Source organism: Calypte anna, chromosome 2 (genome assembly GCF_003957555.1).
Source record: "Calypte anna isolate BGI_N300 chromosome 2, bCalAnn1_v1.p, whole genome shotgun sequence".
Classification (NCBI taxonomy): Eukaryota; Metazoa; Chordata; class Aves; order Apodiformes; family Trochilidae; genus Calypte; species Calypte anna.
The window spans coordinates 118,256,423-118,268,548 of NC_044245.1; the positions used below are offsets into that span (position 1 = coordinate 118,256,423).

Genomic DNA, 12,126 nt, shown 5'->3' on the forward strand with positions numbered 1-12,126 from the left:
AGTGTAACCCTGTTGACAGGATACAGAATTTTGAAGAGTAGGCAAACTCCCCAAACAAAATTACTTTGGTTCAACATAGTGCTTGAAGTTTAATGTATGCTACATACCACACTTCTATAAGAAACTGGTTGTGAAAGAAAACACCCCAGCTTGAGTTTTGTGAGGACACAGAGCCACCTGAAGAACACATTCTACAAAAAAGGTTGATTTTACTCAATTTTTCCCCCTTAGTATGTTCTAAAAGGCGTCAGCCAAATCAGAAAGACTATACAAGCAGTAAAAATCTGTTTTCCTACAAAACAGGGACGCCAACATTTCAGTAAGCACTACTCTGCCCCCACTATCTTGTTAGATCTTCCGTAATGAAGGAAGAAAACACAAGAAGCAGAGAGGAAGTCTCATTGTTCTTGTGGCTTCAACATTTGGTGCTGTGTGAACGTGGCGGGCTCTGAAACCTCTACTCAGTGGCACCGCCTTGCCTCAGGGCTCTCTATCAAAATGTAGGTATACTGCAATTAAAATAACCAAACCAAGACAAAAGAGAACAAGCAAATAAATAGCACAAACTTGTTTACTTTTCTGGCTCTGCCCTCACAGTATGAAATAAAGTCTCTTCAAACACATACTATATTAATTTGAAAAACAATAATATTTTCCTTCCCTCCCCCTCTCCTATCTCAAAGTAGCACGAGTTTTTCAAAGCCCTTAATAAAATAAACTAAGGCATTTCCTGTATGCTTTTAGTTAATTATTAAACATATTCTAAGCATGACAGTCACCACTAGGATTTCAACACGAATCCGGGAAAACACGCTTTCAGCAAACTGCCAGTGCACTGCAGCAATGATCAGTTATCTGTCTTCTCAATCCTGCCCTCAACTTTGGATGCAAAATTCTAGAGAAGTTACAATCAACACTTCATTTTGGCTTCTTTCTTTAATTTTTTTTTTTTTTTTTTTTTTTTTTTTTTTTTTTTTTTTTTTGGTGGTCGGGATTAGTGTTATTGCTGTGAGGCAAACAGCAATGCTGGGATTAATGCTGTATACAACAGGAAAATAAAGCCAACAAGCCAGCAAATAGCTTCCCAAGCAGAGGCGACACCATACATTCTCCACTTACTACAAGTAACTATCTATACTGTTTTTCAGGGGATATTATTATTTAACACAATCCACAATATTAAATCTTGCCCTCCCAAGGTTATAAGAAAGATAAATGCTGCCAAAATATTTAATGACATCAGCATGCATACCCATGAGATAAATACAAGGTCTGAAGATTAACTGAATGTCATTATGTTCACAGAATCGCATACTTGTAAAGAAAACTATTAGGATTAGAGAATAAAGAAAGTTATATAACAACTACAATGTTTCAGTGTGTTTTGTCTACTTAAGCTCTTGGTCAGAAAGAGAAAGCTTTATAGCAGAAATATCTCAGTCTGACTTACTCAGTACTTTTTTATGTGCACAGAAACTACTGAATACAGAATAGTAATTACTGCAATGAAAAAAACATTCTTGGGCTCCACCTCCTTTTGACAGTGGGAAAATATAGATAGGTTTGTGTATGATTCTGAATGCCAGAAAACTTGCTTACAAAAATATTTCCTGTGCACTGAATAAGATATATTTAGCCTCATAAACCCATAAAACTGTCAGAGGCAACAAGAAGTACACCTGTAGCCATTAAAAAGGGGGAAAATTACAGAAACTGGAGAATCAAATTTACATTATTTCTATGTATTTGTTATTTAGAAACATTGGCATTAGAACTGTCTTTTTAAAAAAGAAATTAGCTCTTCCCTCTCCCACCCTGCCAAATCAGCAGCCCCCCTCACCTTTCTTCCTCCCCCCCCCCTCCCAAAACCATCCAAAAACCTAGGATGCAAAGGGGAGCACACATACATGCAAAAAAGAGAGCACTAACAATGAAGTCACAGCACTTCAGAAACACACCTTGCTGTCTTGCAGCCTTTGCAGTTGAAGGCAGATCACACTAGTTTTCCTGCGTCTTCAGACCAAGATGTAGATAAATTCCCCATCCATCACATCGGCTTTTTTAATTAAAAACAGGAGGCAAAAAAGAAAAAAGCTAAAATAAAATAAATAATAAAAAACCAAAAAAAGAGGAGACAATTACCAGTAAATTTAGAGCCTTAAAAATACCAGCTCTCCATTATTCCAGACCAGTATTACGTCTTGATGTAAACCAAAGCACATGCTGAGTGAGGACGTGCGCACACAGCAGCTTATCATCTCTGTCATCTGCTTCTAATGACAGCTGACAAACTGGCCAAGCTAATCCTTCCCTAACTGCTGATCAGAGAGATCCCCCTTTGACAATCCAGCATGGTGGAGTACTCGAAAATTCCTCCTGCTTCTGTTCAGTTGCTGCTCTAAAAAGCAGTTTCCTTTTCATTGAGATAATAGCCTTTTCTGCAGTCACGTGGCGCCCGGGCTACATTAGCAGAGCTTGATGATAATAGACAGAGTAACTCCCCTCCCTCCTTTCTGCTGCTGATTTTAAGGGAACAACTCCAAGAGGAACCCAAACCCGGCACACTTGAAATCGTTTTGCATCTTTCTCTACCAAAAAGCAAATTGTGCTGGGGGTGAAGAAGAGAAATGCAGGCACCCCCTTCTACTTCTTACACCAATTAATGAATACGTTTTCAGGCAGTGCCTTCGTTGGGGCACACACACTGGTCATAAATATGTCATATGAGACTAAACTGAATATTATGCATGCTCAATACTGACGATCTGGCATGCAAGAATTATTCTTTTTTCCCTAGAGTCCTTTAAATTTTTTGCCTGTAATTTTAATACTGCTGCAATACTCTTAGCACCATCCTCATCCTATGGTTCAACTCCTCCCAGCACCAAACTCTCCTGCAAATACGAAAGCACAAATAACATTATTTGTGCTATAAGCTCCAATGTGAGTGCTTCCCTTTTTTTCTATTTTTTTCTTTTTTTTTTTTTTTTTTTTTTAAAGTAACATCCTTTATCTCACTTCAACTCATCTCCCTGATAAACACCTTCAACATTTTTTAAACAACACTGCCCAGTGGGGAAACCTACCGAAGCTTCAATTTTAGCCTTCCCACCCCTCCTGACTGCCAAGGCCCAGGCAGGTTTGCAACTCATGGTTCAGAAGGTTTCCTACTTGTGAGAGGCAAAGTACACATGGCAAACACACTGCTCTGTGCTGCCTTCACCAGAATATTTCACAGACTGGAAACAGAACAAACCCTTTCTGTGCTGGCACACCCTTCCCCTGTTAACCTTGGCATACAGCATAAAGACATCCAAATTTATTCCCCCCAGTTCTGTCTATTTCTGACAGTGCTGGGCAGTGCAGGAGAGCAGGGACCAGAGCAGCCTTTGATCTGACATTTCAGTGTTAGGATTTGCATGCTGTTTCAGAAAGCTGTGGATGAAGCATCTTTAATTTTCAAACCCACAAAACAACTTTTGCAGCTTTGTACATACTCTTTTCCAATCTGAACTGGGAAACATATTTATCTTCTTTTCTCCTTTTACTTTCATCAGTTCCTATCACACCAGACTATCTTCTTTACAGATAACATTGATCACACAGTTATGGTTTCTCCACAAACTGAGAAACTTAGTGTTAGAGACTGTGGCTGTAATTATAGAAATACAAGGTGGAAGTTGTGAGGAAACTGAGGCTATCCCATACATACCATCTCTTCCAATAGTGCCCTGTCACCTTTTCTGTTTACTCTAGGGACAGCTTTTTACTCAGGAAAGCAGCCTTGCCCTCTGTGGGGTCCCTGCTCCAAGGCTACGATCAGAGTATCTCCTCTGTATCAGAAGAGATGGAAATGGAATGGGAATGGGGCCCCTTCTGAAGAAGCATGTATCCTTTTTTCTACTCTTCCCTTTTCCACGCTTTAGAAATACTCTGTAAGAAAAAGATCCTAAATCCAGGAGGATATAATCTGGTTCCATAAAGAGACTATGTAACATCCTCTATTCAGCAGAAAAACACATAAACATATATACTAGACTGAGTACAAAGTGCCATATTATATAAAAGTATATTTAACATTATTCAGAACAAAAGAACAATAACTGTTTTGTGATTTTAACTCACTTACTAAAACAAAGTGTCACTTCTATTTTGTGTATCAGTTCCTTAGCTGAAGGAAGGTGCATAAAGCAAAATGGTGAAAAATTATACAGATGGGGGGAAAATTGTGAAGACTACAGACACCATCTCTGATATTCAAGAAAATATATTAATAGACAAGACCCAGAAGGAAAATGAGCTTTCACAGGAACACACACACACAAAATACTTCACTAGTGAAGTACAAATCTGAGAAAAACATAAAAAATGGGAGCATACGACTCAGATACCACAGCTAGAACTGTAGTGCTGGTATTCACAGGAATCATAAGATGAGAAATTCAAAATCAAGATAATATGTTGAACACAAACCCAATAATCACAGTGTTAGGGAAGGAACTGTGTACAAATAAAAAGAGGTAATAGAAAAGGGTTGTTGTAGTTGTAAAATATGAATTGAAGATAGAAAGGAATGGAAGAAGTTGCTAAAAAGTTTGTTTTATGAAAAACACAGTTTAGATAAAGCAAATGGAGAAGAGGGAACGTACCACTGTACAGAGTGATTTTAGACAAAAAGGGAAAGAAGAAATTATTAAAAAAATCCTATGTAGAATACATTGGTCTGAATATACAACTGCAAAGGAGAAAAGGCTCTGGTTTTATCAGTCAGAGAATACATGCTTCCAATAGAAACAACATAGCTATTGCTTCCTTTTAAATAGTTTCACAGGAATCATACACATTTTGGGGATGAGCAGGTGATCTTTAGCAGTACAGGTATTTTTATATTAATCTAAGACAAATGTCTTACACTGAGGTTCATTTAATTCTTCTGTACGAAATGTATTTCATTAATACCTCATTTTGTTTGCCCAGCCACAGGTGGTTTTGCAATAGACAAAGGGAGCTGTATCTCCATTAAAATATTTGGAGTTTATGTTTTAATATGAGTAAATAAATGAAATTGATCAGCAGGAGAAAAACCCTGCTTTCACTGCATGCATTTTACAGCTCTCTTGAGTTTGTACTTTCTTTTTCTTCCTTTATTTTCTCTTAAGAAGAGTGGATTGGAGAAAGAGGAGGATATACGATGACACAATCTGGTATTATTTGCCCTTCTTTTAACATAGGCACATCTGAGGCAAGGACTGGTTAAGCAATCCCAAAACATCTTTTCTGTCTTTTCAGTCGCAAACCATTTTTTTTCTCAGTCCTTACTTTCACTCTCTATGCCATATGCAGGAGTATCCAATTCATCTTTGTAATCCCTTCAGTCCTCTCAAGTTTGGAACACCCAAACTGGTACCATAATGGCCAACTACAGTGGCAGCCCTTGTTTACACTGTAGAATAGTAATGCACTTCAGAATGTGTTAAGAAATTTTATGGAGCTGACTCTCCAGGCCTTATTCAAGACAAGAGGCTGCAGACTTACAGGAGAGGTAACTTGGCAATACTAAGTACTGCTTGTCAGAAAGACTGGAGGGGCAAAGCCCTCCACCAGCAAGACAGGATGACATGCAGAAACTACTGGGACTGACTGACTTCCAAGAAGCACAATAAGCATATTACTGCTCAGGTAAGGAACAAAACCATTGCAGTGCTTTTCCATGTGTTACATTTCATTAAATGCAGAAGCAAGCATGCAGCTTTCAAATATTTGAAAGGTCAATTTGAAAAATTCCTCTATCCAAACACAAACATTAGCATTTTTAAGTTGGAACTGGAAACTTGTCGACTTACATGTCAATGACATTGATTATCAATTATTATCAACTATTTATCAATTATCAACTATTATCAATTTATTCTGACACTACTGACACTACTTCAAAACTAAGTAGATTTTTCTTTTTCTAGGATGCTGTAAATATATCTAGTTTTCCAACCTTTGCATTTCTCCTTGAGGGACTTAAGAATTGTATCCAAGGTATTTCCACTGGAATTTTGAGCACTTGGCATTTCTCAGTCTCTGGATCAGCAGTACATATGCCTGCAGTGCTAAGTACCTTGTAACTTCTCTCCACAAAAGGGCAATGAAAAGATTCTCCCTCCTCTTTGTCTCTCAGATGCTACTGTTGAGGGCTCTTTGTAGTATGAAAACATCCATGCTGCTTGCACATATATTACCAAGGCTCTCACAGCTTCTTAAGTGTGCACCCAGCCACCCACTCAGGGTATCCTGTGTGCAAGCTTTTGCAATATCTAACAGGAGAATTCAACCCTATAGTGTGTGCTATATATAGAAATTAAGTTCTGTATGGACATGTCCATTGATAATTGGGTGTCTTATTTAAAAAAACCCAAAAAACAATAAACAAACAAAACCCCAAAAAACCCCAAACCAAGTCTGATGACTCCTGTTTAATGAATTTTTTGCATAATGGTTGGGATTTCTTTTTTAAAATTTATTTTAAAAAATTACCACTTCATTCCCTTACCTTTAAAAGAAGGCATGGGAGAAAAGAAAAAGCTGTTCTTCCAGCATGCTCTGGAAACAGCCAGTTCCTGGCTCAGCTCTTTCTCTTCCTGCAAACTGAAAAAGAGCCACATTCTCTGCTCTGGAGTCTCTGCCCCATGGTGGCTGCTGGTGCTCCCTACAGATTGTACTCAGGGAGATGCTCTCTGGTGGATGTGGGCCCCAACCCACAGAGAACAGACAAGTTGAAGACAGTGGGTTGCTTCCACTCACGCTGACAGCACATGAGAGGAACTCAGCACAGGAAGTTGAGCAAGCAGAGAAAACCAGAACCCAAATGGAAATACTACAGCATAGTAATAAATATTTTATTAATATGATATGTTAGGTATCTAGTGCTACCATCTGTTGAGTCCAGGATTTTATTTTTTTTTAAAGAAATTATTTTTAGATCCATAGAATGTAACTCCAACTGAATTTGGTTTAAAAATCAGCTCAGTTTTTTAAATTCACCTCATCCCAGAACACAAGTACTTCTATGGGGACCAACAGCTGCCTAGATTCAATAGCACGGATTTAAATTAATGGATTCAAAATTTAGACAAAAGTCTAAATTAGACAAAAGTCAGACTAGAAAACTTTCATTAGTAGTAGTGGAACAAAATCATACTATTTCATCCAAGGAGAAGGTAGGTTTTCTTCCATGTAGTCTCAGCTTGAAACAAATTTATTTCTAACTTACATAATGTAATTCAGTCAAGGTAGAGGATAAAGGAAGAAGTAATTTAGTTAAATTTCATGGTCTCTGATAACCAGAGAGGGCAGCACAGTCTAAGGCTCCATCTGGCCATAACAGCAACACTGTGTGAACTCAGCCAGATCCCATCCATTGCCTGTGGTTTTCCTTGAAAAAGAAAGTTGTTGTGTTTAACTCAAGTGGGACCTCTACCTTTCGTTGAGGATACAGCAAATTACCATACCTGGTGATGAATATGCATGGGTCTCTCCACCTAGAGCTCTCTCTGAAGACAGAGTTAACATTTCCAAGTCAAGTCATAAAAGTCTCATGTCTCATCTATGTTCAGCAGTCACCTTGTAAGTGCCAGTGGCTTGCAGACCTTGCTGTGCATTTGAAAAGTCAGATCCTGTGAGCAGCAAGGAGGAAGCACACTTGTAGCAGAAGACTGCATCTTGAAGCCTCTGAAATTCCAGGCTTTCACACCCCTCCAAGAGACCTCCCTGAAGAAGAGGTACACGCCACTACCCATCACGACCAGCCTGACATGGGAGGAACTGGAACACAGGCACAGGTTGCTCTTTACAAACTTGAGAATAATATGCTAATTTAATGCTGCATCATCCACTCTACCCAAATCTTACGTCAAACAAACAGTACTTAGTCTGTGCAAATGCAAACAGGGAGGAACAACCTCCTGCCTTAGATGTTGGGAATTTAGTGTGCAGTAAAGCAGGGTCATGCCCCATATTTTGGTATTATTAAACGTCCAGTGTATCAATGGATGATACAAGGTCTGGAAGAGAAAGTAAAGAAAGTTAGGTTTTCTAGTAAGACTTTTTAAGTGTTCTGGTGATAATTTCTATCAGTAGCAGACAAAATAATGAAAAGAAAAAACCCCAAACAACAAACCTGTTTATCTGAGCCCAAGCACAAGTACTTCTAAAACCTACAAGGGCTGTAAGAGATGATACAATTTAATGGGAAAACCAAGAGCCAGAGACTGCAGCCTACCAGGTCAAAAAAAGCAAAAGTAGCACTGGACGGATTTTATTTAATTTAAAATCAAATTATTAAATATCTGTTAGGAAATAAAAATCAGCTTTAGGACAACTTCTTTTTATACTGAGGTTGATGTGACAAAATTGAAATTTAACCGAAGTACTGTGAAAATTTAAGAACTTCAAATTTTACTTAGTGACAGTAAAAGAGAAAAAAAAAAATCAAACCTGTGCTGGTACAACAATAATCACTGAATGTAGCGTATTAAGGAATATTTAAAACAATGATGGTTATGTGTTCAGCAGAAAATGGACTTGTTCACTGACAAAAGCTAAAGTTTGCTAATAGTGCCAGGAATAACAAATGGCAGCTCTAAAACATAGAAGACAATACTCAATTCATCTTAAAAAAAAAAGAAAGGGGAAAAAGAAAAGAAAAAAAAAAAAAGGGAAAAAACCTTAGGTATGCGAGTAATTATCTGCAGTAGAAATGAAACGTAACATTCTAACACTGACCTAATTCTAAGCAGAAATGCTACGCTATATCAAATAACCCCCAGTGCGGTTAGGGTTGAATATTTATTTCTAAAGATAAAAGAGGAAACATGTCAGGACTCGGGTCTATTGCTCACTTTTAAGAGAAAAGTTCAATACACCGAATTCAGAAACAAATCTATTTTTCCACTTCAGTTTGTTCTAGGTTTTTCCTAAAATGAACTGCAAAGAAGGTGCATGCGTATGACTGAAGGGAAAGGCTCAGAAACAGCATACAGCTCACCATTTTAACCTGAAATACTTAAAACACAGAGCAAACCCTGTCCCCTCCTAAGAACTACACACACACGTATTGATGTTATGTTGTACATCAGTGTGAAAAGTTAAAGTAAGGCCCATTCTTTGAAAATAGATGGCAGACACATTACAATTGCTTCCAACTGCGGACAGCAGGTCTGACAGATCTTTCCTCAATGTAAAATTAGTAGCCCCTACCATACTTACACATTCAGAATTTTGCACAAAAACACTTTGGAAAGTATTACCTTACTCTTATCTAGCAAAGATATCAACAATATGGATGGCATGTTTAAATTTCTAAAAGACTGTGGTTGGCTGTACTGTAACTGAAGCACAAGATGATACAAGGCCAGCTAAACGGGGACAATAGTCAAGTTTGGAAGAATATATGGCAATTTCATTGCTTTGCTCTTGGCAAATAGACTCCCATCTTTATCCTTCAAACAAATGGTTGTCATGATTTTCTCATCTTGAAACTGCAGTACCTCACAGTTCACAGGACTATTTCTTAAAACTCTTGGCAAATCACCCTTAATATGGGACTTATGAGTTATTTAGATTTTTACAAATTGCCTGTCTCAGGTTCCTAAGAACCCACATTTTCTACAATTCAAGTTAATAATGGAAGAAGAAATAACACTGTATAAGCCATTTACCTTGAGTGAAGAGGGTACCCTGACAAAAGATCAGCCAAGTCCCTGAAATTAACTCCCTTTTCTCTTGTGCAATTTCTTTTCCCAAACTCAGATCACATCAAGACAAAAAGGCCTCACAGAGAATGGTTTCCTAGCAGTTTTAAAAGCAGTATGGCAGAAGAAGACAGAGATGATCTGTGAAATAATCTGGATGTAAAGTCATATATGACTTTCAATAGTCAGAAATTCAACCACAAGCCAAAAGGCAACCAAAGCAACTGGGAGAGAACTGATATGCTCTGTGCTTCTGAACTCCCCCTCTCCACCTCAGGGGATCATCCCATATCCCCCACGGGCCACCTTTAACACCAAACATACAGCCACTACTGCTGGCCAAGGACAAGCCAGCCAGCCTTACTTGCTGAGCAACATTTCAAGATCATCTTGTGGTTTTGATCTGACGTGCATTTTTATCAACTGATTTTCAGATGACACTGGGGTGCCAGTTTGGATTGATAAGGCCATGGAGGGTCTGGGACATTAGAAGGCTGATTTTCTCTGTTGCCTACGATGAGATCTGTGGGCCTGGGATGCTGTTGTTTTGGAACATCTATACAGACACTCCGATAGGTATTCAGGCTTTGGCAATTCCTTCTAACTTAGCTCAGCAGAGCCAAGGTTCAGGGCCAACCACTTGCTCTCCCAGAGAACAGCCCCACAGGAGTGGATACAATACAATTTAAGTGAACTGAAGCTATTAATTAATATTAAAGGGAGTTTTGCTCTCAAACTGGAGTGATTCTCTTGACAAGCACGTTTGACACTGCCTGTGTTGGCTGATGTTATGGTTCAAAGAAAGCTAAGGAATTAGGGGAAAGCTGAAGGATAATTTTTTCTTGCAAAGCCTTTTTGAACAACCAACAAACACCACCACAAGCTTTTCCAGTTTTTCCATCTTACATGGGAGTGGGTGCAACATACAGTGATGACCATCCAGAAATGTAAGACCTTACAGATCATTAAGCAAAGATAAGTCAAGAAATTTTAAAAAACATGGAAAGAAGCAAGTAAAGAATGGCAAATTTATGTCTTTGTTAGCCAAGAGAGAGACAGTTAGTTAAATTACATTCTGTCTGGAGACTTTGGATTTTACATAATTCTGAAAATGCTATCTGTATATACTATAGAAAGATACACACACTTTTTGGTACTGAGGAGGGGTATATGTGAGGACACTTTTTGAGAGAAACAACAGAGGAGAGCCCACAGAGGAAATAATGAGTGATGCACTGGGAATTCAGTAACAGGGTCTATTACAGTTCCTCAGTTTTAGAAAACCAGGCAATGGGAGGTTATAGCTCCCGGATCCAGTATTGCTCTTCTCAACTAAAGCAAGGTTTAACAACAACTTCTTCAGTGGCAGTGTTGTTTTATAGATTTAAATATCCCGTAATACAAAGGGAGAAAATAACAAAGGGAACATTGAGCTGTGTATACTGCTACATAATACTGACACAAACATTTGTGGTTTTGATGGAGATCATTGAGAAGGATAAGGAGAAAGAACAGGAAGTGATAAAGTACCCATTTAGGTTTTAGGTACTTAGGAAGCTTTCATGACACAAGATCCTTGCAGTCTTCAGTACATCACAATCACTTAATATCTATGCTATATGTAATTTTTTTTATAGATGAATTACCTTTATTAATATATAGCCTGCAGCACCTCAGCCACCATCAGAGCAGGGGGCAGATAAGAAAAATCAGACTAGTGAAGCCCTCAGACCCTGTAGCTGTGAAGAGGGCTAGATGAAAGCATCAAATAAACACAAAGAACAAGTAAAATGATTCCTCAGGCATAATGGAAGAGAACCAAGATGGAAGGCAACATGAAGGGAAGTATTTCTAAGCAGATGGCTCCTTTTAACCAGACAATTTACTATGGCCTAAAAGTACAGTCTTCCAAACCAACTGAATTAAGACATGTAGAAGTAATTTTTCTTTTAATAATTTTCTTTAAAATCTCCTTCTTGGGCATGGCACCACTTCCCCTCTCCATCACAATTTTCTTTCTAGTGACATCTACCCAGTCTTCCTAACTGGACATGACTTAAGCTGTAAAACTGCTCTCCATCCAACAGTGCAATAGAGAACCAAAGTTATCCAGGAGTCTGTTATCCCCAGGGGAGTTTTAAAATCTGTGCAAGAATCCTCTTGCCTCTATTATCAGTATTAGAAAGTCTGGGCCTATCCCAAATAGTTAAAGGCTCTTTTGGATTTAGCTGGATACAATTCTGACCTAATATTTGGACTTGGATTAAAGGCCAAGCACTTTAAGTGTATGCTAATGTCATGGATCTTGGTGTTAGATAATTTAAGTGTGCTCTGCTGAAGACCAACTCCTTCTGAGGCCAAAACTGATATAAAGAAACCCAATTAT

At 38.3% G+C, this 12,126-nt stretch overlaps 1 protein-coding gene across 5 annotated transcripts in view; it reads right to left on the reverse strand.

Annotated features, from left to right (window-relative positions):
* NCOA2 (nuclear receptor coactivator 2) overlaps nt 1-12,126 on the reverse strand; it is a 187,872-nt gene that overhangs the window by 87,084 nt on the left and 88,662 nt on the right. The window contains exon 1 of one of the 5 annotated variants that reach the window (XM_030444123.1): nt 1,959-2,088. The exons of the other annotated variants lie outside the window; for them this stretch is intronic. The gene's annotated coding sequence lies outside the window, so the exon portion shown is untranslated. Of the gene's footprint in view, nt 1-1,958; nt 2,089-12,126 lie in introns of those variants that run through there. 5 annotated transcript variants of the gene reach the window in all.